The sequence below is a fragment of the Acomys russatus genome, chromosome 13 (assembly GCF_903995435.1).
Source record: "Acomys russatus chromosome 13, mAcoRus1.1, whole genome shotgun sequence".
NCBI lineage: Eukaryota > Metazoa > Chordata > Mammalia > Rodentia > Muridae > Acomys > Acomys russatus.
The window spans coordinates 34032345-34048907 of record NC_067149.1 but is presented as its reverse complement, the minus strand read 5'-3'; the positions used below and the strand labels follow the sequence as shown (position 1 = coordinate 34048907).

The window sequence follows — 16563 nt, the reverse complement described above, 5'->3', positions numbered from 1 at the left end:
CAACAAAACAAAAAAGGTACATGTAAAAAAAGGCCTCTTATTTTATTTACTTTTCCCCCTGAACTTTCAGGCCCAGTATGAGTATCTGAGAAGGAGCAGTTTGTAGCACATTAACATACTATCAAGAAATGCTATTGTCAGCTGGGCTCAGTGGTCCATGCCTGTAATCCAAGCATTTTCATAGGTAGAGGCAGGCAGATCTCTGTGAGTTCGAGGCTAGCCTGGTCTACAAAGCAAGGCCAGGATAGCCAATGCTACATAGAGAGAACCTGTCTCAGAAATCCAAAAACCAAAACAAAATGGTTGTAGTTAAGATTATTTTAAAACTGATAACTGATAAAGTTGAAATATGCAATCTAAATCAGAACTTAGTTCTGTGCTGTGTAATTATATGTGTAAGAACATGTGCTTTGTGTGTGTGTGTGGGGGATAATTTCTTTGAACATATTCATTAAAAATATCTAACTGGGTTTCAGCCTTCTACTAGATGAAGAGATTCAAATTTTTGCAAACTAAAGCCTGAAGTTTATCAAGTACATATTTCAGAGGGATTTTCAGGGCCTTAAACGGGCTTTCAATATGATCCTCTCTTTTCCCAATTATGTGGAGTTTAAAGAGTATGGTATCCACTCTTCTACTGAGGGACACTTAGGCTGTTTCCATGTTCTGGCTATTATGAATAAGGCTGCTATGAACATGGTTGAGCAAATTTTCTTGTTGTGTGCTGGAGCATCTTCTGGGTATATGCCAAGGAGTGGAATAGCTGGGTCTTGAGGAAGCCCTATTCCCATTTTTCTGAGATAGCACCAGATAGATTTCCAAAGTGGCTGTACTAGTTTGCATTCCCACCAGCAATGAAGGAGTGTTCCTCTCTCTCCACATCCTCGCCAGCATGTGGTGTCGCTTGAGTTTTTGATCTTAGCCATTCTGATGGGTGTAAGATGGAATCTCAGAGTTGTTTTGATTTGCATTTCCATGATGACTAAGGAGGTTGAGCATTTCTTTAAGTGTTTCTCAGCCATTTGATACTCCTCTGTTGAGAATTCTCTGTTTAGTTCCAAGCCCAATTTCTCAATTGGGTTACCCTGTGGTACATATACACTATGGAATACTACTCAGCTATTAAAAACAAGGAATTCCCAAAATTTGTGGATAAATGGATTCAGCTAGAAATGATCATAATGAGTGAGTTAACCCAGAAGCAGAAAGAATCAAATGGTATATACTCACTTATATCTGCACACTAGCCCAAGGGGCATGTCCCACGAAAGCCTTCACTTACCAGGAAACTGGGACAGAGGGGAAGGCATCCTATTGGGACTCTAAATGAGAGACGCATGGGAGAATAGCAAAATAAAAGGATACAGAGGGTCCTAGAAATCTACAAGTAGAACAATATGATAGGCAGATTTAGGCCCAGGGGTCCCGCTCAAACTAAGGCACCAGCCAAGGACAATACAGGAGGTAAACTTTAAACCCCTTCCCAGATCTAGCCAATGGTCAGAACATTCTCCACAGTTGAGTGGAGAGTGTGATAGGACTTTCTCATGTACTCTGGTGCCTCACATTTGACCATGTCCCCTGGAGGGGGAGACTTGGTGGCACTCAGAGGAAGGACAGAAGGTAGCCAAGAAGAGACTTGGTACCCTATGAGAATATATAGGGGGAGGTAATCCCCCTCAGGAACAGTCATAGGGGAGGGGAATAATGGGAAAATGGGGGGAGGAGGAATGGGAGGATACAAGGGATGGGATAAACATTGAGATGTAACAAGAATAAATTAATAAAAAACAACAACAACAAAAACAAAAACAAAAACAAAAACAACAACAAAAAAAGAGTATGGTATATAAAATTATGAATATTCTCCAAGTTAAATACACTTCAGTCTATTAGTTTTATAAGTATCTCAAATGGGATCCCACATTGTGAAAATGATTACCTGTGTATTACTTTTTCATGATCTTTGACAAATATTTCAAATTTTTAAAGAGCTTATCTTGGATGCTTATACAGCCTTTAATTTATACCAGAATCCCAATAATAATTTGAAAGAGAGTTTAATTTGAAGGCTTTCACATCTTTTACACATACTGACATGTCACAAAAGGTACTTGAAACAAGGACTAGCATATCACAAGAGCGGTTAATTACCACAGCCAGCCGACTACCCATGTGGATTCCTGTGGGCAGAGGGAGAGGTGAAGGGAGGGGGACACAAGGGAGTGGGCATGGATGTCTAAAGCTGTTGGGGTTCTCTCTAAGCACACTGTCAGACCACTGGAGGCGAGTCAGAGTCACACACACTGAATGACCAGATTCATACCTTACAGTCATACCCTAAGATGTCAGAGACCATGTTTAAATACATGAATTTTCTCTTCTGGGAGATGTTGGTTATTTTTGGCCCTGATGGCAGGCATTTTGTCTCTATGTGAGCAGCTTTTCCAATCTTAAAGGGACACATTGAATCCTAATCATATTAGAGACTAATTCTTACAAATGGCTGTGTTTAATTCAGGGTATCAAGGTTCATGTCCAGCACATAATGTTTCTTATCCAATCCCTGGCTGATGTAAATGTATTAATTTTAATAAGACAGTTAGTATAGGAAAAGTGAATTGGAATAACACAAGATGCCATTCAGTGGAGTGGTGTTATATTCCCACCCAACACTGAGAATTGTAACTTTGCTTCCTGGGTAATTGACATGATTTAATAAAACCGATCTCTTGGGAGTCAGTTTCCCATGCAATCTCCTAGAATCATGTTAGATAATGTGCAAAGACAACAGGGCAGTGGAGTAGAAACACCACAATGGGGAATTGGATCAAGAAGACTAGCAATCTGTGTAAGTAGCTGCACAATTCCCGTAGAAACTTGTTTACCAACATGCACCTAACTAGACAGGATATGCCCACACATTTGTCTAGAAATCCTCACACAATAAGGAAATCTAAACCTTGTGCCACAGTGCCCATGTTATGTACAATAATTGTGTTTTTAAAGAATGCCAGCTATCAAAGCCAAGAGCCAAAAGCTTTCCTTTTCTCAGCATGTCTCCATTGATCCAAATTTCTTAATTATGTGTAAAGTAACTCAGTGATGCCTAGGCCAACTCTGTTGGGATAAGTCCCACAGCCCTTATGTAGCATATTTTTCACCCATTCACCCACTATTTCCATTTGTGGCCCAAAGCCACAGCACTTTTAACCACAATACATTTACACTCATTCCACCACTATCATATATACATTTTATTTCTGCTTGGACGGCACTCACATTTCTATCCACCAATATAAGATTTCCTTCTGGCACAGTGAACTTCTATAAATTCTGCTATGGCTTTCAAATGTGTAACTCTGCATTTCCTATCTAACTGTTAAAAAAACCCAAACACTTTCTTCTCAGCTTCTTATGTAACTTTACAGCCATAAATTATCCCACCCCATCCTCAAAACAACAGAAAATTTGTGCTAAAATACACAAGGATGTGCATTCTTTAACCTAGAGACAAAGACATGGGGAGCCATCTCTGAAATCTAAAGCCATTAGTCCAATTTACAATTTTACTTTTCTTTTTTAAAATTTTTATTATTAATTTATTCTTGTTACATCTCAATGGTTATCCCATCCCTTGTGTCCTCCCATTCTTCCCTCCCTCCTCTTTTCCCCTTATTCCCCTCCCCTATGACTGTTCCTGAGGGGGATTACCTCCCCCTGTATATGCTCATAGACCCCTACCCAGATCTAGCCAATGGTCAGAACAGTCTCCACACTTGAGTGGAGAGTGGGATATGACTTTCTCACGTACTCTGGTGCCTCACATTTGGCCATGTCCCCTGGAGGGGGAGACCTGGTGGCACTCAGAGAAAGGACAGCAGGTTACAATTTTACTTTCTTAACTATGCAGAAAAAAAAATTCAAGCCAATGGATCATGGATCCATTAAAAGAGTGGACCAAGCATCTCAAGTCATTAGAAATGCTAGTTTAAAAGCCAAAGTAGTGCTGTAGAACTGTGAGTTAACTTTATAATCAGGTATTGAAGAGGCACCGTTTATCAGATATGATCTCTTGTCATTTTATATATGTTCAGTGTTGAAGGAGTCCACAGGCATAAATTACTTTGGTCATAGAAGGCCATACAAGTATAAAACAAATGAATTATCGCTCATTACAAATTTCACTTACAACTGACCTGCTGCCTTAAAAGCTGGGCCATCTACTCAGCTTTGTGGGATTTGGAAAAATTAATTTTATCCTCTGCGTGGAGACATGAAACACAGTCTACAGCTACAATGGGATGACATTCACATTAAAACTCCAGAATAATAAGCTGCATATACTGGGATTTATTAGTGGCAAAAAAAAAAATGAGATGAAAATGATTATTCCAACTAATATTTAAAAGCCATCAAAACATTATTTTCATGTGGAAAAACAGTTATCCTTCTGAGCTATTACTGTCTTCAGACAGCTACTTAGCATCTATCCTAAAGTAGTACACTTGATATTAAAAAAAAAAAAAAACCTACATAAATATAAAGTGCCAACTGTTAAGTACTGCATTAGTCTGTAATTATTTGTGTCATTCCAGCTACATGGCCAGTGCATATTTTATTTCATTTAATAGTGAGAAAAGCACAAGGGCTACGATCTTTGTACTACAAATAGAAACTCTGGATTGACTTAGCCTATTGCAGTGTCTGTGACCGAGTTTGCATCTCACATGCAATTTATTTACCATTTGGCTTAGACACATCAAGAAGCTCCCAGAGTACTGCTGATAGGTTTTGTAATTGCATCCTCTTTCGTCTGTGCCTGAGAGGCTTATCTTGCAATGAGCAGTTCTGGGATGACAATTAATCGGTCGTAAGCAAATTCTCCAGTAGGTACTTTATTTAATTTTACTTGAATTTCCCCAAAAGTTGCTTATATGACTTTGTTGTCATGGACATGAATCTTATCTTCCATATAGTTGGACAAGACAGTCATTTCCTGTGGAAAATAAGGTGCTTTGATTGTGCCCTGCCTCCTTCTGTTAAAAATAAAGCTCTTCAATATTCAGTTGCATAGAAGTAGCTTTCATATGGGGAATTTTTAACCTTAAAATGAGAAATTTTAGTCTAATTCATAAAACTGAGTCCTGCTTGGACATCTTTTACAGAGAATGTAACATGAATATACTCTTATTTTTAACATTTATTTGGGTGTCTCTATAAAACTGTAATTTTTGGAGTTATCTTTCTGTAAATTTCTGCCCATACATGTGTAAGACTAAGAACATGGAATGCCTGGGCCTAGGAGATGGCTTGGTACGTAAAGCACTTGCCATACAGGTATGAGGACATGAGTTTCAATCCCCAGGACCACATAAATGTGGGCATGGGAGCACACATCTGTAATCACAGTACCCCCACAGTGAGATGGAAGGTAGAGACAGGAGAATCCCCTCGGATATCACCGGCTATCACATTATATGTTACACAATTTCAGAGGACAAAGAGACACAGCCATAATCAAGTTGAAGTGTAAGGACTGACACCTGAGGTTATGTGTTGACCTTCACCTAAACACCAGAGCATGATCATCATACACAGATGCACACACATACACACATATGATAATACACATATACACATAATATTCACAGAGAGAGAGAGACAGAGAGAGAGACAAAGAGAGACAGAGAGAGACAGAGAGAGAGAGAGAGAGAGAGAGAGAGAGAGTAAAAGAGAGAATGAGATGGAATCCACAGAGAAGCAGTATGCTAGCATATTGTTTTTACTACAATACACTTTCTTCTAGCAGAAGAAAGCCAGCAAACAGGTTATGCAAGCAATAGGTGATGACTGCTTGTTCCTAAAGTCCTGACTCAAGGAACAACTCTGGATGGAAACAGAACCAGACACGGAACAGAAAGTAGAGTGGAGACTAAGAACCGCTGTATGTATGCAGCGGTTGGACTCTACTGATACAAGGACCAGGGAATGAAGGGAAGAAAAGGTAAATGTGTGGTAGTAAAAATCTATAACCAACACACTTGAGAAGCAGAGGCAGGAGGATTACTGGGATCTTGTTTAGCTTGACAATACCATTCCATTTCTTGGAAATTGGAAGAGTGTTCCAATGGAATGACGGGTCAGAATGAGGCATCTTGAGATCATAGTCTTTTCTAACCAAGAAGGGATCTTAGAAATGGCACCAGTTCACACATAGATACCGAGGTATAGGCAGGTAAAACAGTCTAAGCAGTTCCATATCAGCTTAACGTAGTTTAACTCAAACTTCCACGTTATCATAGACAACCTGTGTGGTACACATTCACTTAGTACATGGTCCAGACAGCCAAACATTTATAGCTGCCTAAAATATTAGGATTACGACAGTCTTTATTTTTCATGCAACCACATTCACTTCTTATTTTATTTTTCATGTGTTATAAGGTTATATCACAGAATTTCATTTCTCATCTCACAGTCTGTTAAAGAAGACTAGAGTATACTCTGTCTGCAAAGAGGCCATGTTTATAAACACATTTCAGGGGCCTAGGACAGTCTTTCTTGTTTCCCACAGCTCTGAGCAAACTTAGCTTTCTTTGCTGGTACATCCCTACTCAGCTCACCTGACCCTTCCATTTTGTTCAAGATAATCACTTTTGAGGTGATGAGGGGTGGGAGATAGTACACTTTGGGTAGCATAGATACTGTCCAAAAGACAGGAGGGTGGATTCCATACATACAAACAGACATATCCAGACATATTACCTTCGTACAGAAAGTGAGGATTCATTTGTTCATCTCATTTATAGCACTTTAAACTTATTTTGAAGACCAATCAAATCACCATGGTTTTAAAGGAACCTCTTAAAAGGTGAGTGTGATGCCCATCTGGATTCCCCATCTGTCGAGCCAGCAGACCCTGAACAGGTCCTAGAGCATTCAAACCTGCCCTAATTTTCTTTAAACAGATTGAACACAACTAAGGAAACAGTTTCTCAACATTTAAATAACAATCCCAAACATTTTTAAAGAAGCAAGTAGCAACAGCATACTAGATAGTGCATATACCACTTTGAGGTTTATGACTATCACACATTAAATATATACCATCCAAATACATCATTTAAACATTTTAAATGTTTGAAGGAATAGGAAAAATATCATCCAAACACAGCCTTGACTAAAGTAGCCATTTGGAGATCAAACATTTGTTTAAGAGTAAGAGAAACACAGGATCTTAACTTTCTATTCCTGTCATCTCCTTAAAACAAACAGGACCTTAGTTTTGCCAGATCTAGCCAATGGACAGAACATTCTCCACAGTTGAGTGGAGAGTGGGGTCTGACTTTCACACGAACTCTGGTGCCTCATATTTGACCACGTCCCCTGGAGAGGGAGACCTGGTGGCACTCAGAGGACGGATAGCAGGCTACCAAGAAGAGACTTGATACCCTATGAGCATATACAGGGGGAGGAAGTCCCCCTCAGTCACAGTCATAGGGGAGGGGAATAAGGAGAAAATGGGAGGGAGGGAAGAATGGGAGGATACAAGGGATGGGATAACCATTGAGATGTAACAAGAATAAATTAATAAAAAATAAAAAATAAAAAAAAACAGGACCGTGAACTTGAATAAACAAGATAAAGACCAGCAATTATTTAAAAACATAATTGCATGCTCAGAATCAACACACTCAAAAGTCAGCTTTGCTATGAAGCTATTCCTTCATGTACGGAAACTTGAGCATCTAACCCAACTGGCAATTATTTCAGATTTCAGTGTCTGCCTCTTACGGGACTTACTTTCTTCAGGGTCCAGAGTTCTCAGCCAATGCCAACCTGAAATAGGTCACTGCTCAGAGTTATGACAGCTACTCTTTCATGCCTTCATCTTCCCTAAACCCTCTCTTGTTATTGGGATGCTGTGGCTTTGGTTTCGGTTTTGTCTTTTTTCCAAACTTCAAACCCTGAGAATACCTGAGGTCAATCAGGCACCCATCTATTTTGAGTCTCCTCTCTCATCTGCTCCTGGGCTGAGTCAACTGAGAACATACTCCATGAGACATTTTCATACTTCACAGGTGTGGTTTCTCCTCTGCCTTGAGACTTAACTGCCTGTTCAGATGCACTGTATTTGCACTCTGAAAATTATGATCGCTGTAGTTTTGGGCTCACTATGGGAAGCAAAGTGCTGGTTTTTGGATATGAATGTCTGCAAGCTCATGTTAGTGTACACTAACACTGGCTCGTGGTGTCAATGATTCATGACTCATATTCATCCTTACAACCATTCAATTATTCTATTTTTAATCCAGTTAAAAAAAGTGTGATTTATATATAGGTTAGAGAAACCCATATGTAAAAATATTCCACAAATCCTTCTCCACAATGATAACAATCTTTAATTTCACTGAGGCGATGCTCGGTTGAAAGATACTATTCAAATACTATTAACTATATTAAATTTTAATAGCATTCTATAATAAATTCATCTTGTGTGAATAACAAATACCAACTTGATAGATTGCATTCAAGGATATATATAAAGATAAATGGGCCTATTTTGAAGCGGTATGCTTTTGCTTAAAAAAACAAAACAACTCATTACCTTTTAAAAAATGGTGAGCAGCAGTTAAACAGAGGTACTAAGTGGAATTATAAAATTTGTATGTTTTAATATTTCAGATTTATACAACCTTCCTTTTGAAAAGTTTCTAAATTGTTGCAACAAAACAAAACCAAAAAAACAATAGGCAAAAAAGCGTAGAACTTTACTGTTTATACACTTCCTAGTGGCAGCAGAGAAGCAAAATAAACTACCTTAAAGGTTGGGAATACAGAGGAGACCTGCTTCTCTAATGCAGGTGTGCCTGCAAAACGGTCTCTTCACATATACATTAGCCTTACACTGTTCTTGCAGGGTTACAGAAGATAAAATACTCTGACCACTCCAGGCCCCATAGATAACACACCCCCCCACTCTCAAAATGTAAAACTAAGTCAATTATTTGTAACTCCCAGAAAGGCATTCTGGAAAGAGTATGCTTTGCTTTGTATAAGTCAGTTGTCTAAGTGGTTTGACAGAGCAGAAAGCGCTGAACAGATAACACTGTCTCATCAGCTTCATTCAACAAATAACGAGGAACAGAAAACGCAACACGGTTTGCAAAGTCGCATTCACATGGAGCAATAGGGAAGGGGGGTCTGGAGGAGAACTTGGTACTTACAGACTGTAAAGTAAAACGTCCCAGTTCGTCTTACATGTTACAGCAAATCAAACAGACTTCACCTCTCAGCGAGTCCCTGCTTCCACTACACTGATCATCCACGCAGAACAGGCCCTTATGGATTGGTTAGGCAGCTGGGAGATAATGGGACCATATTCTCAGCTGGGACTGGAGCTTCTGAGCAGCTCTCTGCTGAGCGCTGCGTGGCTCTCTGCCAGCATTAATCAAGGAGGACCCAGCTCCGTGGTTGTGCTTCCCAAAGGATCGACGTAATTAGTGCCTGAATCAAAGACGCACACCGGGAGAATCACATATATCTATAACCGGTCTCTCACTTCAAACCTGATTAGGAAATCAAGTTGATTCTCAGATCAAATGTGTTCAACCTTTCAGAAAGACACGGAGACAGCACGCAGCTGTCTGTAGATTTGCTGGGAGGGGTGGAGATTAAGGCTTCCTTCCCAGTGGGCAATTTATGTAATTCCTCAACTGCAGAGTATAATTGCACTGGTTGTTTGCTACATATGGTGGGTTTGCCCTACGATGATTTGGTTTGTCTGTTCCGGTTTCTCAGCATCTCCCAGGGCGGCTGCAGGCTGCAGCGTAATTTCCCCTACGGATTTGATGCAATGTGTTTGTGTGTATTCTTTTCGAGTTTAGTCTGTGGGAAGACAGGTTGGATTGAATCCGTTCCCTGTGGGGTGGTTTCCACACCTAAATGTGCTTCTCCAATGACTATGGAACAGGATGTTCAAGCGGAGTATCCCGCCAGCTTCTTGGGGTCCCTAGGAATCTAAAAGGAGCTGCTGCTGGAGCTGCTGCTGTAGACTCTGTTTTATTGCATCTGCATGGGAAAACGCGCCCAGGGGGGCCAAGCCAGAAGCTTATAAACTGGCAGGCTTTGGCAAGAGAGAGATTTAGAATCTGAATGTATTTTTTAAATGGGACATATTTGTTATGCTTTATCAGAACTCTGCTGCTCTTAATGATGACTATGTAGGCTGCTTTCTAGCCCTTGAAGACACTTCTGTAAATTTGACCAAACTCTGGTTTCAGAATACAAACATTCTTTTTTTTTTTTTTTTTTTTTTTTAAGAATATGTGCCACTTAAAGTACCTGTAGTTAAAGAGTTTCTGCAAAAAGGGAAAACATTTAGAGAGACACACACCTGAGTTATGGTCTTCATTTTACTGGGAAAACACAGGTGATCTACACTATGACACTTCCATTCTGTGTCTTGTTTTCCATAACACATGCATGCATAGCTCTCCCAATGAACTTGAGTAAGAAATCAAGTTGGATCTCAGATCACACCTGTTCATTCTTTCAGAAGAACACATAGACAGCACACAGCCATCTACACAGTAAAAGACAATAGCCTGGTCCTCTGCGAACCTCTGGAAGTGACATTCCAATATTGTTCTAGAAGCTAGAAAGTGGGTTTCCCAGTGGAATGTGGTGTACAACACTTTAGAAGCTGAGACAGGAGGATTGCCATTAGTTCAAGGCTGGTCTAGCTATGGAAATGAATTCTTGATTTCTGCAATTTGAAAGTGGAGACGTCTGTTTCCACAGGGAGTCCAGAATCCAGTGTCTGCTAAGCTGTGGTTTATAGGACTTTGAACACTGAAAGCTGGGAGGTTATGTGAGAGAGTAAACAAAAGGCAGGTTGTGGGAGGTGAAATCGCTACAACTAACAAAGCCTACTCAAGAATAAAACATCTAGGTGAAGGTCAAATTTGCCTTCCTTGTGTCAGTGACCAGACCTCTGTACCTTTATGGGTGGATTCCCGCTCTATTTAAACTATGAGGTTTTTATTTGTTGTCTCTGAATCCTGATTATCAGACCCAGGGCAGATGTTCTATCACCAGGTGACATCCGCAGCACGGTATTTGATTTAGGTTGTCCCAGCTTTCCTTCCTACATTAACTAATAATAGAAAGTGGCCACCCTCATGACTAGTCCCGATCCTGTGGAAAACATTCATGCTCTAATTCACCACAAACCAATCTGTCTTATGGCTTTGATGCTGATCACAGACAACAAGTGACAGGTGGACCAACACTCTGTGATAACTTTGCTAATCATGAGGTGAGTGGCTCTCCTACGTGACACCTGACAAGTATGAGATGCATGCTCCCAGATAATGTCACTGTCCTTATCAGCTCTAGCTCTGCAACCCTGATGCCCGTTAATCGTAACAGAACTCTGTGTCAGAAACAACGGGACTGCAATTGGACTCTGTTAATGTTGTCCTAAACTTAATTACTTCATATTGGTTCAATATGTATTTGCAAGTATTTCCAAGTCAATTTAAGTGAACACACGTCCTTTATTCTTCGGGTGTTGCAATTTGGTGATCATTGTAAAAATGACGGGTACAAATTTCACATTTGTTATTTTTATCAGGATCATCATTATTGAGACTTTAACACATCTACTTAGGTAGCTCATTGTGAGGTGCTGACAAAAATAGGTTAATTAAATAGTAATTGTGCTTCTTTGTTGTATTAGCAAATGTATTCCTAGAGTAGATGAAAAGAGGAACAAATTAAAACACCAAAGTGTTTATTCAGTGGTACATCGAAATAAATAGTTTAATTGGTTTTGGGTTCCATTCACTCTCAGCTTGGCTGGTAATTACTTTGATTCATCTTTGATTATGGTATGTGATACATTCACGTTGATATCATATGCTTTGCACTTATTTTTAATGGCAGGTGATAATTTCAAACTGAGAATTTCTAACTACCGTGAATTCTTCATACACCTCTCCCTTGAGACATACTACTTAAAACATGAAGTGGTTTAGTATAAAAGGCTAAGCCTGGATCACTCTTTGGTTTCAGATGAAACCAATTAATGTTGTAATAAATATACCAAAGAATGATGGGAAATACAGCAAGCAGTAACTACAAATAATACATTTTGCAAAAGTAAAACAATGTATCCCTTTGTAATCTATTTCTAAATATATACAGGACTCTCTCTCTCTTTCTCTCTCTCTCTCTCTCTCTCTCTCTCTCTCTCTCTCTCTCTCTCTCTCTTTTCACACACACACATACACACACACACACACACACCTTTGCATTCAAATTGCATGATGCTGCTTTCCTTTGTATGTTGAAGAGCATGCAATTTTAATAACAGTTGTCAAGGCTAATAAGAACCTGGGGAACAGGGCTTCTGAGGTCTCTTTCTGGCTATAACACAGGATTCAGCAACTTAAATAAAGCTCTGAGCCTCAGCAATTCTAGGGACAAAAGGAAAGTTACGGCAACAATTTCCCAACAGGTTGAGACTTAATCAATATTTGTAAATGCTTTGGAGTCTTCAACAGTAAGTCACCAGATGTGCATAAAATTTCTCATTGCATCTTCTAGAAAAGGGATATATTTCCTTCATCTTCATTTCTCTCACTAAAAGAGTCAAAAGCAGAGACAACTATGACATTTCTCCAGCTGGGAAGGTAGTGACTCAAACGCTGCTGTCCAGGACAGCCACTGAAATGACAATTTGTACAACAGTGACTAAATTTTCTTTTCCAAACAGAAGTAACAAGACCAGTAAAAATACAAGCAAGCCGTATGTTAATAGTATCCATCTACAAAACGAAGTGGGTGGCCATGTTCATTTCCAGAAGCTGATTATATTTCTGCAACAATAACCCAGAGGGACCAGGTTCAGAAAATTAAAATTCTCTGGAGAAAAGAATCCATGGGATCCATGTCAAAATGATATTAAACTAGCCTGTGGCTTAATGGGTGTCACACCTACAAGTAATTGTTCATATATTTGGACTGACCATAGGAAAAACAAGTATATTACTTGTATGTATGGATGGATGGATGTATATACGTACGTATGTATATGTCTCTTTATGTGTATAGAGTAACATTACCTTACAAAAGATATTCCTTACTTTTATTATGAAGACTGAAAAGTACTAGCCGATTTTCTTATCATTCAAAAGGTGATCAAGAAGTGACTTATCCTAAGATTATTCTGTTTTTCCTTCCAACGTAAAAAGAAAGTTTTGAAGGGCTGATTTGTGTTTGCAACAACTGGTAGTTGCATGCTTTGGCTACTTGAGTCTTTACAGTGAACAGGATGGCACCAATCACAGAGAATCACTATTACATCCAAAGTTCCCTGGTAAGAAACCCTGACAGAAGGCCAGCATGATAGGGTTTTCCTTTTCTTTTCTTTTTTATTAATTAAACATTTTTATTTTTACATATACATTCATATTATTACATATATATACAAAAATTGCCCATATAAAGAAGAACTGTGACACAATCAGGAATTACATTAACGCTACACTCTTAGTGTTTTGGCTATTTGTATATGGTAGCCTTGAAGAAAACATCTTTCCTATCTTGGTGCTTCTAAAATTCTGAATGTAAATCAATCTTGATCACATCTTGTCATTATCAACTTAAAACATCTATCTAGACCTAGAAACATCTTAACCCTTAACAACTACGCTTCATTATAAAACTAAGCTACCTGGTCTTCAATTTCATCAGCAACTTGAGAAGGAATAAACTTGATTACCTGAGTATGCTGGAAGTGCATGTTAACAGCTTTCCAAATGAGAAGATGACAGAGACAGTTTGCTACCTGAATAGTCACCCAAAACTCTCTATAATATTAGAACATCTTCTTCAGTCTTCTGGCCCAATATATCTGACAGACATATTTGTGAGGCAAGAAGTATTGAGGACTTGCGTATCCTGTCTTGGTAGAGTTTGGCTGTCAACTCTGCTTGTGTCCAAGCTTGCCCAATTTTAGGCAGAACTCTGTCTGTGGTGAAAATGAAGACATTTTGCTCACTGGCTTGTTTGCCACATTTGAAGCCATCTCCATAATGGGGTTCTTTGATGCTCATCATCCTCTTTGAGGTAGGCTGGGTGTTGCCAGGAGTTAACCTGTCTCATTGTCAGTGAATCTTTAAAATAATAAAAACATTTTAAAATGTCATAGTCTACATGTCTCTGGGGTTTTTGAAGACCTTATCTAACTATCCTTCCTTATCTTTCTTTATAATTATATCTATCTGCCTCACCTAAGATGTATATTCCTGTGATAAAAATAGACTAGTAAAACTTGTTTATCCTAAACAACCTGCAATAGCACTTTAAGATGGGATTTTTCAAGGACTGTGATTTACAAAATGCCTAGATGAGTGGCGTTGTCCTAGACATGGTTGCAGGAGTATATCAAGCTGTCCTGCTTTCAGAGTTAGTTTAGATTTTGAAACATGATTTTGTAAAAACAAAACAACAGCAATAACAACAATAACAACAACAATAAGAAAGCATGCTTAGCAGAGCAAGCTATTTTAAAAGGAAAAAGGCATGATTCTGATGTATCAATGCAAATTGCAGGTATAAGGAAACAACAGCAGTAACAACAAAATTACCAGTGAGGAGCCTAAGAAAAAAGTCATCAATAAGTCCCTAATATGGCCATCTTTCAGTTTCATAAAGCTAAATATAACTAAAAATATATCTTTTAAAATTAATTCTATGAGAAATGTACATAGTATATTCTGATTGTATTTCATCCCCTTCCTCCAGATTCCCCCAAACTTGCCTTCTTTCCTTATGTACCTGAGTTCGTATTCTCATTTTTTAAAAAAATCGATTCCAAATGTGCCTCTCATATAGTCTTGGATGTGTGACCATCACTAGATGGTAGACAACCTTCCAGAGGTTACACTCATAAAGAAAACTCTCACAACAGCTACACACCTGGGCTCTAAACTGCATGTTCATCTCCATTAAGCAACCTGTATGCATGCCATTGCAGTCACTATTAGTTCATGTGTGCAACTCCCTTGCTGTGTCCACAAAACACATTTTTGACTTGTAGTTATCCACTGTCTCTGGCTCTTAAAATCTTTTTGCTTTATCTTCTGCAATGAACTCTGTGCAGTGCTAGGAGGGGGTGTGATATATGTCTCATTTGTAGCTGATAATTCTGCAGTCTCTTATTTCCTGCATCTTGAGCAGTTGTGGGTCTCTGACGAAATTTGAGAGATGTAAAAAGTAATCTACAGTTAAAAGGACAATTCATTAGGAATTGTTTTAATATCATGTCCATTTAGTAGATTAATAGTTGTGGGGTTTGCCCTAGGGCTTGTGACCTATATATCTAGAGTTTTTTTTTTTTTCTTTCTACCCTGACATCAGTGCCTTTTATGGTATTCAATTTGTGGGGTGGGCCCTAAATCCAATTAGACAAGATTGGCTATTTCCACATTTTGGGCATACACTGTCAGACCAGACTTTACTATAGCTTGCAGACTTTGCATCTGGGCAGGAAAGATGATTTCTCTTTTTCTTCACTGGTGTGCATTGTATTTTCTAGTACCATGAAGCCTAGCAAGTAATGACAGGGCTTGTAGGTATACACTCTGCAATTTTTTTTTTGGTGGTCTTAATGTCAAAGTTGTGGAGGGCAAGAAAGAACATTGGAGATAGCCTGTAAGGTATGGGAGTCCATGGGACCTCACTGGCTAACAGTTCCAGAAGAAGTAACGCATTCCTAGCACTGGAGTTTTTATTTGTTAGCCAATGTTTTCTGGTATGGGCATTGTTTTCATGTTATCAGGTAATTCTAGACTCATAGGTTTCAAGGGGAGGGATAATTAAGACAAATCATATTAACCCATTCCTAGCACAGGGAGTTTTTGTTTATTAGCCTATGGTGTCTGGTACGGGCATTGTTTTCATGTTATCGGGTAATACTATACTCAGATTTCAAGGAGAGGGATAATTAAAACAAATCATATCTTAACGTCACCCCAGTCTCTCTTGGTCTCTTCCTGTTTCTCACCACCAACACAACAGACACATCTCATGAGCAAATTGAATGCTATTTATACATGTTCTTTCTGTCTCTGTCCTTAACTCTAAATAGATGAGCTTCATTCTCTATGCTCTCTTCTCAGAATTCTCAACTTCTAAAATAAATATGTTTTGATTTGAATACGGCGTTAGTATTTGGTATAAACACAATGTGATTCACTGACTTTTGTTAGGAAATCAGTTTCACACTGCCTTTGCTTACTGAGTCAACCAATATTTATTGAGCACCTACTGAATTCATTGCTGATTTAAATTATTGGGGTATGAAATGAACCTCTCAGCATCTGCTTCCCTCACAGATTTTATGCACTGCTGTTGTATCCCCTCCATCATTCTGTCTGGCTCAGAAAAGGTTTACTGCGTTTCTCGTCATCCACTGAGGACATTATTATTTATAATCAGCTGTTTCCCTAATGTGCTGCCTCATGGACGCCTCTGATCTGTGCCTAAGAT

At 38.9% G+C, this 16563-nt stretch overlaps 1 protein-coding gene across 4 annotated transcripts in view; it reads right to left on the bottom strand.

Moving 5' to 3' along the window:
- LOC127197235 (contactin-4) overlaps positions 1 to 16563 on the bottom strand; it is a 746803-nt gene that overhangs the window by 544241 nt on the left and 185999 nt on the right. The window contains exon 1 of one of the 4 annotated variants that reach the window (XM_051155009.1): positions 9231 to 9699. The exons of 1 other annotated variant lie outside the window; for it this stretch is intronic. The gene's annotated coding sequence lies outside the window, so the exon portion shown is untranslated. Of the gene's footprint in view, positions 1 to 9230; positions 9700 to 16563 lie in introns of those variants that run through there. 2 more of the 4 variants (XM_051155007.1, XM_051155010.1) reach the window with 2 other exon arrangements.